This window comes from Salmo trutta, chromosome 14 (assembly GCF_901001165.1).
Source record: "Salmo trutta chromosome 14, fSalTru1.1, whole genome shotgun sequence".
In the NCBI taxonomy this organism is placed as follows: domain Eukaryota; kingdom Metazoa; phylum Chordata; class Actinopteri; order Salmoniformes; family Salmonidae; genus Salmo; species Salmo trutta.
In genome coordinates, this window is record NC_042970.1 from 19993939 (window position 1) to 20013331 (window position 19393).

Below are 19393 nucleotides of genomic sequence, written 5' to 3' on the forward strand. Positions count from 1 at the left end.
TACTGTCAATCAAACGGGCTATGATAGGTCCCTACCTATCATATCAATAAACCAAAATCTCATGGAGGTAGGACGCTACCGTGAGTGAAAGAGATTACATCCCACGGGTCTCCCTGGCTTGGGTGCCAGAGAGACTCTAAACAGATTTATGTGCCACTCCCAGACAGTCACACCCATCTGAACCACAGCAAACAGTCCCAGTGGGAGTTACTGTATATTGTTGTGGTGGAAAGGAGAGGATATTAAAGGGAGATTTTTGCATTTACACCCATCGGTATGCATCTAGGCAGAATTAGAATCAGAATTACTTTTGGTGTCAACTAGCCACTAATTCAGGGCAGGCCTTCCAGACTGCCTGCTGCCTTGCACAGCTCCACATCCATCACATTACTCTATCCATCACTCCCTCAGCTGCTTTACAGGAGTGGTGGAGATACTGATTGATTGAGCCACAGATACACAGTGCACGACCCTTGACCCTTCAGTGAGATACACCTTCAAAGCCATCTAACATTTATCCATCAGTGTATATTCAAATACTGTCCAAAGGTATTTGGGGCCTGTAGAAACTGCCTCCAGCCAGTATATCTGCTCCAAGCACTTTTCCAGCAAGCTCAGTGTGTGGAGAGTACAGCTCTGCTAGGGTTTGTGAGGGTATGTAGTGGATTGCAATAAACATTCAAATCTGTGGGGTTTGGAAGTGCTTTAGGCCTTCGTGAGAAAGGTGACAAGAAAAGGAATTAACTACAGCAACACACCTAGCTCAGAGGAATTCAGCATATATTTAAATAATGTACGATGGGGGGGGTCATGTGCAACATTAATTATATTGAAAAAGACCCAGCCTGTAGTCATGGAAAATGTCATGAATATTGCTCCAGACTGCAATCTTGTTCTAACATAAAGCTGTCAGCGTGATTTGATGACCCATGATTATATAAGATCCAATCTCATATATGACGTGTTCATTGTTCCTAAAGGAATGGAAGATAAATCATAGGCAGACTACTGTATATTTTAAAAGCATTTGTCTTTCCTTTGCATTGATTATGCAGGAGCTGATCCCGTTTAGTCGGTCAGCTCAGGCATTGTCCCTCTATGTGCACACACACTATGCCTCTTGCCATGCAACCATCACTATTGATTTGAACAAAAAAGCACAGAGAGCAGTCACAAAGCCTGTTTGACTGATGAGCAGGAAGCCCAGTGGTCATGGTACCACAGGCACAGCCCTGGGGGAGGAGTGACAGTCAGTAGCACCCTACAGGGACCTGCTGGAACCCGACACACTCCCAACTGGCAGGCAGCATTAGACAACCAGGCCTTCTGGCTATAACACACTCACTCTCTCCTCTCTTCCTCTCTGGTTAAGAGGATGCAGTGAAGAAAACAGGACAAAGTGTGTCAAGTGCTGCGTCTGAAACGGTTTTAAGCTGGTGACTCAATAGGTGAGATGTTCTTAGATCGAGATTTGAATTTTGGAGAGGCACAAAATAATAATCCCAGTTAATGTTTGATTCATAGGTGCACCTACATACATTGTAAAACAAAGTATCTAAGATTCCAAATGAATCAATAGAAAGTATGGGAAGTATTTATCCTCACACTTATTAAAAAGGTTAAAGATGCGTTACAAAAGGTTGTAATTTCAGCCAGTAGTTTTGAAAGTAGCGCTCACGAGCCAAAACGGGTGAAATTAGCATGATATGCTTAAAGTGATTTAAAAAAAAGTGTATTTGTCACATGTGCCGAATACAACAAGTGTAGACTTTATTTGAAATGCTTACTTACAAGCCCTTTCCCAACAATGTAGATTTAAAAAGTAAGAAAAGATTAAACCCCAAAAAAGACAGGAAATATTAACACAATAAAACAGCAATAATGATGCTATACTAGGAGTCCCAGTACCGAGTCAATGTGCAGGGGTACGAGGTAGTTGAGGTAATACAGTAAATACATGTGGTTAGGGGTAAAAGTGACTAGGCAATCAGGATATATAATAAACAGAGTAGCAGCAGCGTATGTAAAGAGTGTGAAAGTGTGTCTATGTGTGAGTGTGGCGTCAATATGCATGTGTTGTGTTTTGTGTGTGTAAGCATATGTATTGTGTGTGTGTGTGTGTTTTGTGTGTGTGTTGGAGTGTCAGTGTAGTATGTGTGAATGTGTGGGTAGAGTCCAGTGAGTATGCATAGAGCCAGTGCAAGAATGTCAGTTTAAAAAAAAGGTGGTCAATGCAAATAGTTTGGGTAGCCATTTGATTATCTGTTCAGCATCTTATGGCTTGGGGATAGAAGCTGTTCAGGAGCCCTTTTGGTCCCAGACTTGGAGCTCCAGTACCACTTGCCATGCGGTAGCAGAGAGAACAGTCTATGACTTGGGTGGCTGGATTCTGACCATTTTTAGGACCTTCCTCTGACACCACCTGGTATAGATCAAATCAAATCCTGTATGGCAGGGAGCTCAGCCCCAGTGATGTACTGGGCCATACGCACTATCGTCTCTAGCGCCTTGCGGTCAAATCAGTTGCCATGCCAAGCAGTGAGGCAGTCAGTCAACATGCTCTTAATGGTGCAGCTGCAGAACTTTTTGAGGATCTGAGGGCCCATGCCAAATCTTTTTATCCTCCTGAGGGGGAAGAGGTGTTGTAGTGCCCTCTTCATGACTGGTGGTGTATTTGGACCATGATAGGTCCTTAGTGATATGGACACGAGGAACTTGAAGCTCTCGACCTGCTCCACTACAGCCCCGTCAATGTGAATGGGGGTGTACTCGGTGTGTTTGGACCATGATAGGTCCTTAATGATGTGGATACTGAGGAACTTGAAGCTCTCGAACTGCTCCACTACAGCCCTGTCAATGTGAAAGGAGGTGAGCTCAGCCCTCCGTTTCCGGTCTTCCATAATCAGCTCTCTTTTCTGCACCACACTGCCAGGTCTCTGACCTCCTTCCTGTAGGCGGTCTAATCGTCGTCGGTGATCAGGCCTACCACCGTCGTGTCGTCAGCAAACTTAATGATGGTGTTGGAGTAGTGCACGGCCACGCAGTCGTGGGTGAACAAGAAGTAAAAGAGGGGACTAAGCACACACTCCTTCAGACTTTGTCATTATGGACTATCGTGTGTTGATTCTTGAGAGAAAAAACAAAATAATCCAAGTTGAATTCAGGCTGTAGGTGATCCGTTGGGGCGGAAAGCAAATTGGAGTTGGTCGAGGGTGTCTGGAATGATGGTGTTGATGTGAGCCATGACCAGCCTTTCAAAGCATTTCATGGCTACAGATGTGACTGCTACGAGGCAATAGTCATTTCGACAGGTTACCTTGCCGTTCTTGGGCACAGGGACTATGGTGGTCTGCTTGAAACAGAGCCGGTGAATTAGGATTCGATCTTGGTGCTGTATTGACGCTTTGCCTATTTGATGGTTCATCTGAGGGCGTAGTGGGATTTCTTATAACCGTCCGGATTAGTGTCCCACTCCTTGAAAGCGGCAGCTCTATGGGATGTAATAGATGGTATAGAGTACACTATATACATATGAAATGAGTATGAGTCATGCACAACCCGTGTCCAAATTATTTCAAGTTTGCTTAAATAAACCGTTGGCGCGCGTTGGAGCTCAAAAAATGACGAAACCAAAAAATATCCTGAAGCACCTCACGTTGTGGTTACTCACTACTTGGTAGATATTCCCTCAGCGAAGTATGGCAGTTCTATGCAGGTTTCCTCACAAAGACCAAGGCAAGCACAGCTACCCATGCAGACAGTACTCCTTAGCCGTAACCGATATCCCATGGGAACACGAACTCGTTAAGCTTCCCAAGCAATCACCTCCCGGTGTCACACGATGCTAGGCTAACCTCAATGCTGGCAAATACCTCCACGACGAGACGGTAGCTTCAGTCTTTACTAAGTTTTAACAAAATTATAACAACTCTTTTATAAAATAAAACATGTATTTCCCTTCATATCTTAGTAGGTATAGGTTTTGTTCTAATTCTGTCGTCTTCTTTTATAATTTCTTTACCAACCGTCCTAGGGTAAAAACGTCCATCCTCTCATCAACGTCTTTTTTCCCTCTCTTTTTTTCCCAGGCCTCCCGTTAACCAGGTCAACTCCCATTGGCCACAACTTAACAAGCGACCTTATTGGTCAAAACTTAAAATTCAAAGTAAAACAAACTATTCACTTATACATTAAATAAATATTTCTTCAAAAAGCATAATGCATTAACAACATTACAGTTTAGGAGCAATTCAATCATCTTTTAAATATATAACCAATTAATTATAACAAATAAACTCAATACCTGGTTCAAACAAGGGTATTACATATGCTTATGGCGCTATAGAGCTCATTGAGTGTGGTCTTAGTGCCAGCATTGCTTTGTAGTTGTAAATAGACAGCTACGAAAAATGTACATGAAAACTCTTGGTAAATAGTATTGTCTACAGCTTATCATAACGTATTCTAACTCAGGCGAGCAGAACCTTGAGACTCCCTTAAAATCTTAATCAAATCAAATGTTATTTGTCACACGTGTTTAGAAGATGCTATTGCTGGTGTAACGAAATGCTTGTGTTTCTAGCTCCAACAGTGCAGTAATATCTAACAAGTAATATCTAACAATACGCACAATCTAAAGTAAAGGAATGGAATTAAGAATATATAAATATTTGGATGAGCAATTTTAGAGTGGCATAGACTAAGATACAGTAGAATAGGACAGAATACAGTATATACATATGATATGAGTAATGCAAAATTTGTAAACATTATTAAAGTGACTAGTGTTCCAATTATTAAAGTGGCCAGTGGTTTCAAGTCTATGTATAGGGCAGCAGCCTCTAATGTGCTAGTGATGGCTGTTTAACTGTCTGATGGCCTTGAGATAGAAGCTGTTTTTCAGTCTCTCGGTCCCAGCTTTGACGCACCTGTACTGACCTCGCCTTCTGGATGACAGTGGGGTGAATAGGCCGTGACTTGGGTGGTTGTTGTCCTTGATGATCTTTTTGGCCTTCCTGGGACAATGGGTGCTGTAGGTGTCCTGGAGGGCAGGTAGTTTATCCCCGATGATGTGTTGGTCAGACCGTACCACCCTCTGGAGAGCCCTCTGGTTGCGTGCAGTGCAGTTGCTGTACCAGGTGGTGATACAGCCCGACAGGATGCTCCCAATTGTGCATCTGTAAAAGTTTATGAGGGTTCTAGGTGCCAAGCCAAATTTCTTCAGCCTCCTTCTTCACCACACTGTCTGTGTGGTTGGACCATTTCAGTTTGTCAGTGATGTGTACGCAGAGGAACTTGAAGCTTTCCACCTTCTCCACTGCGATCCCGTTGATGTGGATAGGGGGGTGCTCCCTCTGCTGTTTCCTGAAGTCCACAATCAGCTCCTTTGTTTTGTTCACATTGGGTGAGAGGCTATTTTCTTGGCACCACACTCCCAGGGCCCTCACCTCCTCCCTGTAGGCTGTCTCGTCATTGTTGGTAATCAGGCCTACACTTTAGTGTCGTCTGCAAACTTGATGATTGAGTTGGAGGCGTGCGTGGCCACGCAGTCATGGGTGAACATGGAGTACAGGATGGGGCTGAGCACGCATCCTTATGGGGCCCCAGTGTTGAGGATCAGTGAAGTGGAGGAAGTGGAGCATGTTGTTTCCTACCTTCTCCACCTGGTGGCAGCCCATCAGAAAGTCCAGGACCCAGTTGCACAGGGCATGGTTCAGACTCAGGTCCTTGAGGTTAATGATGAGCTTGAAGGGTACTATGGTGTTGAATGCTGAACTATAATCAATGAACAGCATTATTATGGGGCGAATAACTACACTGTTTGAATTCTGCCATATTCCCAATCACCTTGCCATGGTTAAATGCGATTGTTCGCGCTTTCAGTTATGCGCGAATGCTGCCATCTAGCCACGGTTTCTGGTTAGGATAGGTTTTAATAGTCACAGTGGGTACAACATCACCGATGCACTTGCTAATAAACTCGCTCACCGAGTCAGCTTCTAAATGAGAGAATGGTCTTCATAAGTAAACTATGCTCACTCAGTGGCCACGCCCAAGTGAACAGACATTGGTTGAGAACTATGAAACACGCCCTTCTCTCCCCATTACAAAAGCCCGTTGACGGAAGTCAACCTTAGTTTCCGACTACGTGAGGATTGGTGTCCATACGTTTAAAAGGCTAATTTCAACATGGAGGTAACAATCATCACGCTGGAAGGATGAATTTCGACTAGACCAGCCAGAATACAGCACGAGCTGGTATGAACTTTGAATTCTTATTCACTAAATAAGTGATGCATCCTAGGCGTCGAGTTATCAGCTACAGTTGTAAACGTACGTGGCCTAGGAAAGGACAGACAATCTCCTAATAAGAACGACAGGGTACAACGTATCCGCCCTACAACACTACGACCAGAAAGATTCTCCATAGGACAATGGCGATCTCTGCTGGGCAAACCAGTCTTCCATTTTCAACCCATCTATCGATGCGCAACTCAGTGTAAATATATATCTTGCATTTTCCTTTTCCGAATGGGCGGTTATTAGAATGCATAAGATTCTGTATTTACGGTAGCATAGCTTCTCATGGTCCAATAGAGACCCAATCCCCTTTTTGCCTTAGTCTTCCCTCTCTTTCATCCAAACCCAACCCCCTTTCTTTGTGTAACCAGCCGTCATATTGTTTTCGTCCGCTAGGAACTTTTTCTTTTATGACGTGATTAGTAATTGATGTATGATCCATCCTGTGTATACGTAATTCTGTGTGATTATTTAGGTATTTAGTAAATTAATAATTAAGCCAATTTTTGAATCGCTGATTCAACTTCTTAGCGGGGGTTCGTGAAGATAACCAAGAGTTTTATGATAGTTCAGATGAGACTGAATAAAGTGACGATTAATAATTGACTGCTATTGATATAAAAGATCTTCAGATCTTTAAGTTTATTTGGAAGACAGCAGCTCTATAAACACTCTTCCATGGTGCCCCAGGTTATTAACGAGTTAATTGCTGCATGGTTTAATTCAATCACGTAATCAGTCAAACGTTAGGTAATCGATTTGATAAAATAGCATGTCATATAATTTAATCAGTCAGAGACACGACACCGCCTGGTACGGCAACTGCTCCGCCCACAACCGCAAGGCTCTCCAGAGGGTAGTGAGGTCTGCACAACGCGTCACCGGGGGCAAACTACCTGCCCTCCAGGACACCTACAGCACCTGATGTCACAGGAAGGCCAAAAAGATCATCAAGGACAACAACCACCCGAGCCACTGCTGTTCACCCCGTTATCATCCAGAAGCTGAGGTCAGTACAGGTGCATCAAAGCTGGGACCGAGAGACTGAAAAACAGCTTCTATCTCAAGGCCATCAGACAGTTAAACAGCCATCACTAACATAGAGAGGCTGCTGCCAACATAGAGACTCAAATCTCTGGCCACTTAAATAAACAGACTTAATAAAGGTATCACTAGTGACTTTAAATAACGCCACTTTAATAATGTTTACATATCCTACATTACTCATCTCATATGTATATAGTGTTCTATACCATCTACTGCATCTTGCCTATGCCGCATGGCCATCGCTCATCCATATATTTATATGTACATATTCTTATTCATCCCTTTACATTTGTGTGTATAAGGTAGTCATTGTGAATTTGTTAGATTATTTGTTAGATATTACTGCACTGTCAGAACTAGAAGCACAAGCATTTCGCTACACTCGCATTAACATCTGCTAACCATGTGTATGTGACCAATTTGATTTGATTTGATTTGATTTGAGAAGCATATAATGTTTGGGCCTCAGCTGAGTGCAGCCATGAATGAAAGATTGACTGTTGAAGGTTCTGTATTGGGTGCAGTTAGAGATTGCTAAGGATGTTCAGACGAACGAATTACGTGTGTGTTGCACATTGTTGTTTAGACCAGAGAGAGGGTGTTATCTCACATGTTCAAGCGTGACATAATTTAGCATTCCAGATTTCTCTTCGCCATTTTCAACATCTCACACTCATTAACACATTCAAACAAACAATTTCATTAGAAATCAAAGTTTACCATAAGAATATTTTCAAATAGGAAACGTTATGAATGGGCATCTTTTCTTTCAACGATGAACTTACAGGGGTTGGCCACTGCTGCAAACAGACATAACAACCGACAAATTTCTGCATAATCGGTCAGAAGCTCATCTGTGTGTTCATCATCCTCACCAGGGTCTTGACCTGACTGCAGTTCGGCATCGTAACCGACTTCAGTGGGCAAATGCTCACCTTCGATGGCCACTGGCACACATAAATTAATCCCCATTCACGGATGAATCCCGGTTTCAACTGTACCGGGCAGATGGCAAACAGCATGTATGGCGTTGTGTAGGCAAGCGGTTTGTTGATGTCAACGTTGTGAACAGAGTGCCCCATGGTGGCGGTGGGGTTATGGTACGGGCAGGCATAAGCTACGGACAATGAACACAATTGCCTTTTATCGATGGCAATTTGAGTGCACAGAGATACTGTACCATGGCGAGATCCTGAGGCCCATTGTCGTGCCATTCATCCGCCACCATGATAACGAATGGCCCCGTGTTGCAAGGATCTGTACACAATTCCTGAACGTTGAAAGGCACTTTACACAGACCGGGTGCGCCATAACCAATCAGAGTTGCAGTAGACCTATATGCAAATAGCCATTGCCATATATGGATCTCTGCCATTCACTTTGAACTGGACTGTGTTTAGGTTATTAGCCCAGTTATAGCTCATTTGTAGTCAACAATGGGGGAGTGTTTGCTTCCAACAAGAGCACAAAATGTTTGCATTTCTAGCCATTTTTGAAAAGTGAGTCAGGTAAATTAAGGGGAAAGTGTTGTATTTTGAGACGGTCTTGAATAAGCTAGCTGAGTAGCCATTAGGCAGAGCGTAGCATAATTTGTCTGATTCTCTGTAATAATGGTATAGGAATAATAATATATTTTATATTGTAAAGTGGTTTCTTGCATCAAACAACATTTTCAGTCACCTCCTTGTTCGAAGGACAAGTGAATAAACACGTTAATGTCAAGCCCTGCATGTTTGTTTTCCAAAATTCTCATGGAATGTAGGCATTGAACACCACACATTGGTTGCTATTGTATGCTGAATATTATAACAGCTATTTCCATGTTAAAATGTTATGGGATGCATTTTGTCCATTGTTTTTGATGGTACAGTAGGCCACTCTGGTAGGCCTACATTATAATCAAATAGCCACAGTAGCCTACATGGCCACTGTTAAAACTGGAACTTAACGTGGATACAGCCTCAGTGTTTACAGTAAAAAAAAGCACCTAAAGTTGCACAGAATTTTCAATGTTCAAATTTGCGCTCGGCAGACCTGAAATTTGCTCAGTGATTAAAAAAATTAGAGGGAAAATTCGTCACCACCTATTGAGCAAGTTTGGGATGCTCTGGATCGATGTGTACGACAGCGTATTCCAGTTCCCGCCAATATCCAGTAACTTCGCACAGCCATTGAAGAGTGGGAAAACATACCACATGCCACAAACAACAGCCTGATCAATTCTATGCGAAAGAGATGTGTCGCACTGCATGAGGAAAATGGTGGTCACACCAGATGCTGACTGGTTTTCTGATCCTTGCACCTACCTTTTTTTTTAAGGTATCTGTGACCAGCAGATGCATATCTGTATTCCCAGTCATGTGAAATCCATTGATTAGGGCCTAATGAATTAATTTCAATTGAATGATTTCCTTATATTGAAATTGTTGCATGTTGCGTTTATATTTTTGTTCAGTGTATGTCTTGACTAATTCAGGCATGTCGAATGTGCCTGGACCAATCAATCCATAAATGAGAGTCTATTTGCTCTCGGCTTGTAAATTGAATTTTTATCTTATTATCTGGAATGATAATATTCTTAAAACTGTAAAATGTAAAGCTTATTATGAAAGACAACAGAAACAGCTCCAGATTTAAAATGAAAATACAGCCTGAATATTTAATGCCAAAGATTAATGGGCGACCTGTTTAAATGAGACACTACAAGACTAAGGATTTGAGGATTTGAGAATGTGTCTTGCTGGAGCAGCAGGATTTAAAAGGACAGGCTTATTTGATAAGACATTTAAACATATGTTGTGTAAAAGCATAAGTGTGAGTATATCCATGATACATATGAACCCTCAGGGGATTACAAAAGGCGGTGAAACTTTACATTGTTGCCCCATTATGATGTAACTGCACAGCAATACAACTTTATGACCCTGTCTTTACATAGTAACACCCATGTAATTACTATGTAATTACTACAGTTATTGCTGTGTATTCAGGCTACATAGTTATAGGGGCAACTTAATGTAAAGTGTTACCCAAAGGGTATGAGAGAAACAATATATGCAATAGCCTTCCCTGTAGCTCAGTTGGTAGAGCATGGTGTTTGCAACGCCAGGGTTGTGGGTTCGATTCCCACGGGGGGCCAGCACAGAAATTTTTTTTATGAAATGTATGCATTCACTACTGTAAGTCGCTCTGGATAAGAGCGTCTGCTAAATGACTAAAATGTAAAAATGTAAATGTAATAACCGTGACTACATGCAGTACTGTACATGCTACTGAATCATCAGGACCTGCTAGCATTGACCTGCAATATAACTACCATACGTAGCTACTTAGCCGTAATACTTGACCTTTGGAAATAGACATTCTTATACAGTTGTCTTATATTAATTTGGCAGTAAATACACCCATTGTCTCATCATCCCATTTTATAATGTAATCCCTGCTAAACAGCCCTGAACGCAGAGAAAATGGCAAGCACAAGGTCTGTTTGCTTGAGATGAAAACTGAGGTTTAGAGAGAGCTGTTCTCGCTTGTCCCAGAGGACATCCTAGTTTGTTGGGGGTATTGGTGTGGAAATGTTGACAGTTCCTTGAGGACCAGCCTCATTTGATCCAGTACCCCCTGCTACCTGTGAGAGACCTGATGTATGTCAAAAGTTGAATGTTAGTGTATGAAGCCCCCCAAAGAGTAACAAAGCTTTCAGAGGCACCAAGGGAGAGAGATACACAAACAGGAGGGAGTGACACGGGGAGAGAGGAGGCATGGACCTTTATGCCTCTGAAGACCAACATACCCAGCATGGAAGCTCAAGCCTGGGGTTACGTGCTACAAGGCTGCTCTACTGGGAGCGCAACACTGACGTCTTTCCCTTTTCCACTGCATCTTACTGCTCCACGATCTGATGAAGAAATATACAATGAAAACATCGAAGCGTGAGACAACACAAGGAGTTGTGGGATGTAAATATGAATTGAGCGGTAAGAAAACAAACAGTGTAGGGTGATGAAATAGATCAGTGTTGCAGATGCAAAAGCTGAAATGTGAAATAAGCTACCCAGACTCCATGCTGCTCCCCACACACTGTCTGCATTACAAGCAGATGGTAGGTGGTGAGATGTCGTTGACATCTGTTCGTGGGTAGACAGTCTGTAGGTTTTTCAAGGAGATAAGAGCCTGTCCATTGACTGGGAAGATGGACTGTGCCTTCATACTGCCAAAAGTCACAAGTGAACGTTTGCTTTTAAATATATATGTTGTTGTATTTTTAATCTCATGATAGACCCAGACTCTGTGCAAGACTGCACTGTGTTGCCATAGTTATGGGAAGGCGGTGGAAAAACACAGCTGAATGAAATTATTAATAAATGAACTTCTGCATGGAACAAGCCTATGCAAGCCTATGTTCTGCAGAATATGCTAATAACATCCTGCCTATATAAAGACAATAGACAATGGCTTCAGAATTACATGGCTCAATTTAATACAACGGTTGATTTGTTGTTCTGGATGCAGTCCATTTTGTGCTTCATTAAAAAATCAGTGTATTTTGGGATGCAGAGATGGTACATTTGCTGGAAAAGGAAGGATTTATTACCTCTTTTCACTGAAACATTGACAGCATTGTTTACTATGTCCTAAATCCAAGATTAACAATCTGTCAGTGTATAGGAAATGAGAAATAGAGTCAGTCGCAGGACACCGAACTGAGTAAAACATACGTATTTTACTCTAAGAAAAGTTCATCATACAAAATCCACGCAGGGATAAAGCAATAACTATACATACGACGAACACGACCAACAGTAAAACAATAACGCACAAAACATCATGAATATCAGAGGGTTTAAATAGGGAAGTAATCACAACGAAATGGGAACCAGCTGTGAACAATCAAGACATAACAAATGGACAAAGAAACATGGATCGGTGGCAGCTAGAAAGCTGGTGACGATGACCGCCGAACGCCGAACAAGGAGAGGCACCAACTTGGGAGGAAGTCGTGACACAATCACATGACTACCCAACCAGTGTCAAACTTCTCTATTCGAGGTGTATGTTTAAAACTGATAACCATGCTCCATAAATAAAACATTTTAAAAAACATTGTTTACTGTGTAAACTGACAGTAGAGAATTCAGCAACCCACTCCAAAAAATATGAACCTCTGATCCTCTGGTCAACACTACCATTAATAGGGAGAGGCAGCCGTACAGAACAAAGCTACCATACGATGACTGTACACTTGGCCTAAGCCTTTGTTCATTATGTTTGTGTGGGCATGTTATCATGTGTGAGAAAGCAGGCTGACATGAGCAGGGTTATTGACGTGATGGTTCAGACTTCCAAATGAATTAGACTATAAACAACCCAGATGAGGTGCTATGTTGTTTTACACTGTGTTGCATTGTGATTCCTGAAGTCTGTTTATCAACATTTCTCCATAGCAGAGGAGGCTGCTGGGAGGAGGTATAGGAGGATGGGCTCATTGTAATGAAATAAATGAAACAGAGTTGAACGTGGTTTCCATATGTTTGATACCATTCCATTCCAGCCATTACAATGAGCCCGTCCTCCTATACCTCCTCGCACCAGCATCCTCTGCTCCATAGTCAATCTGTACTGACAGACACCTAAGGGACTAATGCTCAATGGCCTCAGTATAGCCACTCTGGCTCTAGTCACAGTGTTTGCAGCTGCCATAGAGATCCCCAAAGTATCCATTTTCCATGATGACATCCTCAGTTCTTTATGTCAATCCACATAATGAAGTGGCCACTAAAACAAGACCAGAGATTAGATCCTCATGAGGCCAGCAGAGATGATGAGGAGGATAAGGGGAACACAACTACTGCCCTCCCAATCCTGTTCCCCCTTCATGTAAAGGTACACAATCAGGAAATTCATTACACCCTGCCCTGGCAACGGCTGACGTGTGTGAGATCAGTAGTACACAGTGGCGTGGGGTGGTATGGTGGGTGGAGAGACCATGTGGTACGCTAGGTGGAGGGGTGGGGTGGTACGCTAAGTGGAGGGGATGAGGGTGGTAGGGTGGGTGGGGAGACCCTGTGTTACACTAGTTGGAGGGGATGAGGGTGGTTGGGTGGGTGGGGAGACCCTGGGGTATGTTAGGTGGAGGGGATGAGGGTGGTAGGGTGGGTGGGGAGACCCTGGGGTATGCTAGGTGGAGGGGATGAGGGGGGTAGGGTGGGTGGGGAGACCCTGGGGTATGCTAGGTGGAGGGGAGGAGGGTGGTAGGGTGGGTGGGGAGACCCTGGGGTATGCTAGGTGGAGGGGATGAGGGGGGTAGGGTGGGTGGGGAGACCCTGGGGTATGCTAGGTGGAGGGGATGAGGGGGTAGGGTGGGTGGGGAGACCCTGGGGTACGCTAGGTGGAGGGGATGAGGGGGGTAGGGTGGGTGGGGAGACCCTGGGGTACGCTAGGTGGAGGGGATGAGGGTTATGGTCAGTTGGGGGTAAGGTGTGTAATGCCTCCTAATCACTTTTCTGTCAGAGGTAGAGGTAGAGTAGTACTGCATTCCTGTGGATAATCTTGTTTTGGGGCCAAGGGCGTAATTGTGGGTTGAGGCCAAAGCTTGACTATTGTACAAATGCGTATTTGCTCTTTACACAACTATACAGAAAAAATATATGAACGCAACATGCAACAATTTTAAAGATTCTACTGCGTTACAGTTCATATAAGGAAATCAGTCAGTTGAAATACATCCATTAATCCTAATCTATGGATTTCATATGACTGGGAATACAGATATGCATCTGTTGGTCACAGATACCTTAAAAAAAGGTAGGGGCGTGGATCAGAAAACCAGTCAGTATTGCCTCATGCAGTGTGACATCTCCTTCACATAGAGTTGATCAGTTGATCAGGAGATTGTGGCCTGTGGAATGTTGTCCCACTCCTCTTCAATGGCTGTGCAACGTTGCTAGATATTGGAACTGGAACAAGTTGTCTTACATGTCAATCCAGAGCATCCCAAACATGCTCAATGGGTGACATGTCTGGTGAGTAAGTAGGACATTTTCAGCTTTCAAGAATTGTGTACAAATCCTTGCAACATGGGGCCATGCATTATCATGCTGAAACATGAGGTGATGGCAGCAGATGAATGGCACGAATATGGGCCTCGGGATCTCGTTACAGTATATCTGTGCATTCAATGCAACTGTGTTCATTGTCCGTAGCTTATGCCTGCCCATACCATAACCTCACCGTCACCATGAGGCACTCTATTCACAATGTTGACATCAGTAAACTGATCACCCACACAACGCCATACACGCTGTCTGCCATCTGCTCGGTGCAGTTGAAACCAGGATTCATCCGTGAAGAGCACACTTCTCCACCGTGCCAGTGGCCATCGAAATTGAGCATTTGCCCACTGAAGTCGGTTGTGGCGCCAAACTGCAGTCAGATCAAGACCCTGGTGAGGACGACAAGCAAACAGAATGAGCTTCCCTTAGACGGTTTCTGACAGTTTGTGCAGAAATTCTTCAGATGTGCAAACCCACTGTTTCATCAGCTGTGCAGGTGGCTGGTCTTTGACAACCCGGGAAGTGAAGAAGCCGGATGTGGAGGTCCTGGGCCGGCGTGGTTACACGTGGCCTGCAGTTGTGAGGTCGGTTGGACGTACTGCCAAATTCTCTAAAAGGGCATTGGAGGTGGCTTATGGTAGAGAAAGGAACATTCAATTCTGTGGCAACAGCTCTAATGGACATTCCTGCAGTCAGCATGCCAATTTCACATTCCCTCAAAACTTGACACATCTGTGGCATTGTGTTGTGGGACACATTTTAAAGTGGCCTTTTATTGTCCCCAGCGCAAGGTCCTCCTGTGTAATGATCATGCTGTTTAATCAGCTTCTTGATATGCCACACCTGTCAGGTGGATGGATTACCTTGGGAAAGGAGAAACAGTGGTATAAAGTACCTAAGTAAAAATACGTTAAAGTAATACTTAAGTCGTTTTGGGGGATATCTGTACTTTATTTGACTATTTATATTTTTGACAACTTTTAGTTCACTACATTCCTAAATAAAATAATGTACTTTTTACTCCACACATTTTCTCTGACACCCAAAAGTACTTGTTATGTTATGAATGCTTAGCAGGACAGGAAAATTGCCCAATTCACACACTTATCAAGAGAACATCCCTGGTCATCCCTACTGCCTCTGATCTGGCAGACTCACTAAACAAACATGCTTCGTTTGTAAATTATGTCTGTTGGAGTGTGCCCCTGGCTATCTGTAAATGCTTAATATAAGGAATTTGAAATTATTTATACTTTCACTTTTGATACATATTTTCTAGCTTTTACATTTGCTTTTGATACTTAAGTAGATTTAAAACCAAATACTTTTAGACTTTTTCTCAAGTAGTATTTTATTTGGTGACTCACTTTTATTTGAGTAATTTTCCATTAAGGTATCTTTACTTTTACTCAAGTATGATAATTGGGCACTTTTTCCACCACTGGGGAGAAATGCTCACTAACATGGATGTAAACAAATTTGTGCAAAAAAATTGAGAGAAATTTGCTTTTTGTGCATATGGAACATTTCTGGGATATTTTATTTCAGCTCATGAAACATGAGGCCAACACTTTACATGCTACGTTTATATTTTTGTTCAGTGTAATATCAGCAAAGTGTCAGTAAATGGTTGTAAAAAATGTTTTACATAGTCCTCTTGGATTTACATTTTTCATTAAGATCAAATTTAAGATACATTTTTATTGCAACCATTAATACTCCCAGTGCCAATCTGTAGTGATTAATAGGGGATTAGACTGCACACTAAAGTAATACTCAGAAAAACCTCAGCCTTATCCCAAGATGTCTGCATCAAATCTATCTCTTACTGTATGTCAATGTCCTATGATTAGACAGGTAGTTGTGTACTTCCATATTTCCTAAAAAAAAATGTAAATACTTGTTATGACTTCTCTGATGTTCAATTGAGTAGCATTATGTTTCAGATATTGCAGTCATGTTTCCTTATACTCATCAATTGAAGCCTTTACGCTGCATGTGTACTGTACTCTAGACTTCTATCAATGGAAAGCAAGCATCTTCTAGAAACATTTACAACAGCTACTGTAACTGGCATATCTATTGACTGAACCAAAATATTGTTTGATGAGTTTTAACTGAATTTCAATTACCTTGAATGTAACTATCAAAATAATTGATTGGCAAATTCTGACATTGTGCATAAATGCAAACAAATATTTATTTGAAGTGCAGCTGGAAATTGTGCCTTTGCGTTGTACCCTTAGATTAAGATCTAAAAGCATCCATACAAAATATGCAAAGGAGCAGTAATGTAATTAGTTGCTTTCTGAACCGTCAGTGTACAGCTTCCGTTATGCAGAAGGCCGTTCCATGACCAGGTCAGGATGGCTTGTCTTGCCAGACTTCCACACCGGGGCGTTCTACAGAGACCAGGCAGCCCATCTCCAAGAGAGCTCCACCAGGCTTTATCCTTTCTTTAAATAAAGACTTCAGCTGGACAGGAGTACGCAATTAGTGTCCCCTCAACTGTGTCTGTCCCCAGGGAAGTACCGGGAGGTACTCCCATTCACACCTTAATATTTAAACTGGCCTGAATGAGCTGAATAATTCAGTGAATCACAGCTCTGCTCAGGGTAAGGAGCACTTTGGTGTTGGCTTCATGCTCAGGCCATACCCTATTACTCTCCTATTCCCAGCTCTTAAGCCTGATGGAAGATGCTGCTGGGTGGGAATTATGGCTCCAACAGCAGAGGATGAACCCATTGGTGACGGGGTGCAGTAGACACGTTATTGTATGAATACGTTTGTGGAACTCACTTCCCATGCTGAAAACAATGGCGAAGCTAGTAGAAAACGTGGACTTGTCGTGTGATTTTCCTTTTTAATCATCAGGAGCAATCCACGATACCTCTCATTCTTGTGTAATAAGTAGATTCAATATGCTTGATTTGCTACATTTATCATTGTCATATGTGTAATCTTCATAATGCAGCTGCAAGTCCTACCAACAGTTGTGCTTCTAACTTGAACCATTCACATGGGGAAAATGTTGCATGTTGTATCCTTGTACTCTAGTGCCTCCAACTATTTTGAAATGTTTCTATTTGTTCTACTTGTGAAAAATGCGCTTCATGACCCAATAAAGCTTACATAACATAAACATTTGTAAAAAAAAAATGGTGATTTTGCCTGGAGTTGAGATTGTCCAAGCACACCCAGTATCTCCCTTCATGCTGATCCTAATCCATTATTCACAACATGTATTCCTCTCACAGAAGCCAGAGCAGCACCATTTTGATCTGGTTTTAGGGAAAGAATTCCTTCACACCAAGACAAACAAAATAGCTAGTGCCTCCTACAACTACCAATTTCCAAATTTAACAAAGCTATGTTGCAATGTACAAATAAAGACTAGTTTATCTACTATATTGAACCAAATTCTGGCATCGCTTTTGGCAACCTACACATCCTCATTGTGAAAACAGCAGTTACCTTGGCAACAAGCACACCACAATAAGGGCAAATTGGGAGACAAACAAATCGTGCTGTGAAACGGAGGCTGGATCCGTGTAATAGATTTACGTAATCAAGGACATTTACTGTACAGCCCCTCATACTGAGATCTTGGGTAAAACACCATTCAGTCACATGGACACTGCTGTTGCTTCTTCCTCTAACTTACTGTGGTACCATCTCTGAATAGAGATGGGATTCTGACATGCACCAGCCAGGTTGCCCAGTCCTGGTTTGAAACGGTGCCTGATGGCACTGATACCTCACAAACGAGGAACACTTCATTCCTTCTTTATACAGTATGTTTGGTGTATGCTTCATACAGTCAAAATGGTTGGCAGGTGGAGATGGTACTTTGAGCACGATTGGATCTGAATTCCATCCATTTTATTCGCCCAGTGCTACTGATAACATTTCATACACTTAAGCTGCTCGGCCCACTTCAGTTAGGCACTGATCAAAGAAGGATTCCTCTGTGGAAGGTTTTATATTGCTGCTGCTTCTAATGCTGAAGGCTCCAGTGGCTTATCATTATGTCACTCAACTGGATTATTGTTAGGAATAGCTTCTGCCTAGGTGACTTTCCATTTGGGCCTTTCGCCAAATAGCAGGCAACTCAGGTGGTTTTCCCTTCACACCTACAGTAGACTGCAGCTCATGGAATACTGGAGAATGTGGTTGCTTCATTAGAGCCCTGTCATACGATGGGCCACCGTGTGTGCTCATGCCCAAACACAGCCTCTAACAAGGGATTCACGACAGCAGAATCGCACCACAGCGACAACCTTGGATAATTGTAGGTCGACCTACATTCTGTATGCCTGGAGGAACTGCACCCATCCAAAATCTAATAACCGCCAACCTTGCTACTCTGTCAGTGAAAATGTGGCAAGCACTCCTTGGCCTGCAAGTACTCCATCACTGATGAAGTTCATCTGGAGCTCCATCATCGTGTCCCTGCCATGAACAGGAGCCAGGGTTTGTTTGGTTGTTTTTATAGTACGGTGTTCAGTTTTGCAATGCAGAATTGTTGGATGCCATGTATTCAAGGCTATTTGTGGAATACATCAGCCATCGATGTGTGAAAGGGAAGTGATATATTTGGAACAAAGCAAGCGGGCTACACAGAAAATATTGAATATATTGTAATACTGAATTATAATATAGGAGTGAAATATGACACACACCAGACATATTCAGACACCGTAGCAGGTCAACAGAGGGGGTTTGTATGAGTTATACTGCTGACAGACCGGCCCAAGTAGGGGTTGGCATGATAATGACAAGACAATTATTCTGTCACATCTTTGTCATTCTAAACTACTATATCTACACTGTTTGCTCAAAGTTTCATTGGCTGCTAGGAGTGAGACAGTGAATGTGAGGTATTATAGAAAATAATTGGTTTGGGATTTCCTTCAATTGGAAGAGACCTCTAGATAGAATGCTAAGGTGATTCCTAACTCTGTGTTGTTGTTTTGTCTTGATTTATGGCTACA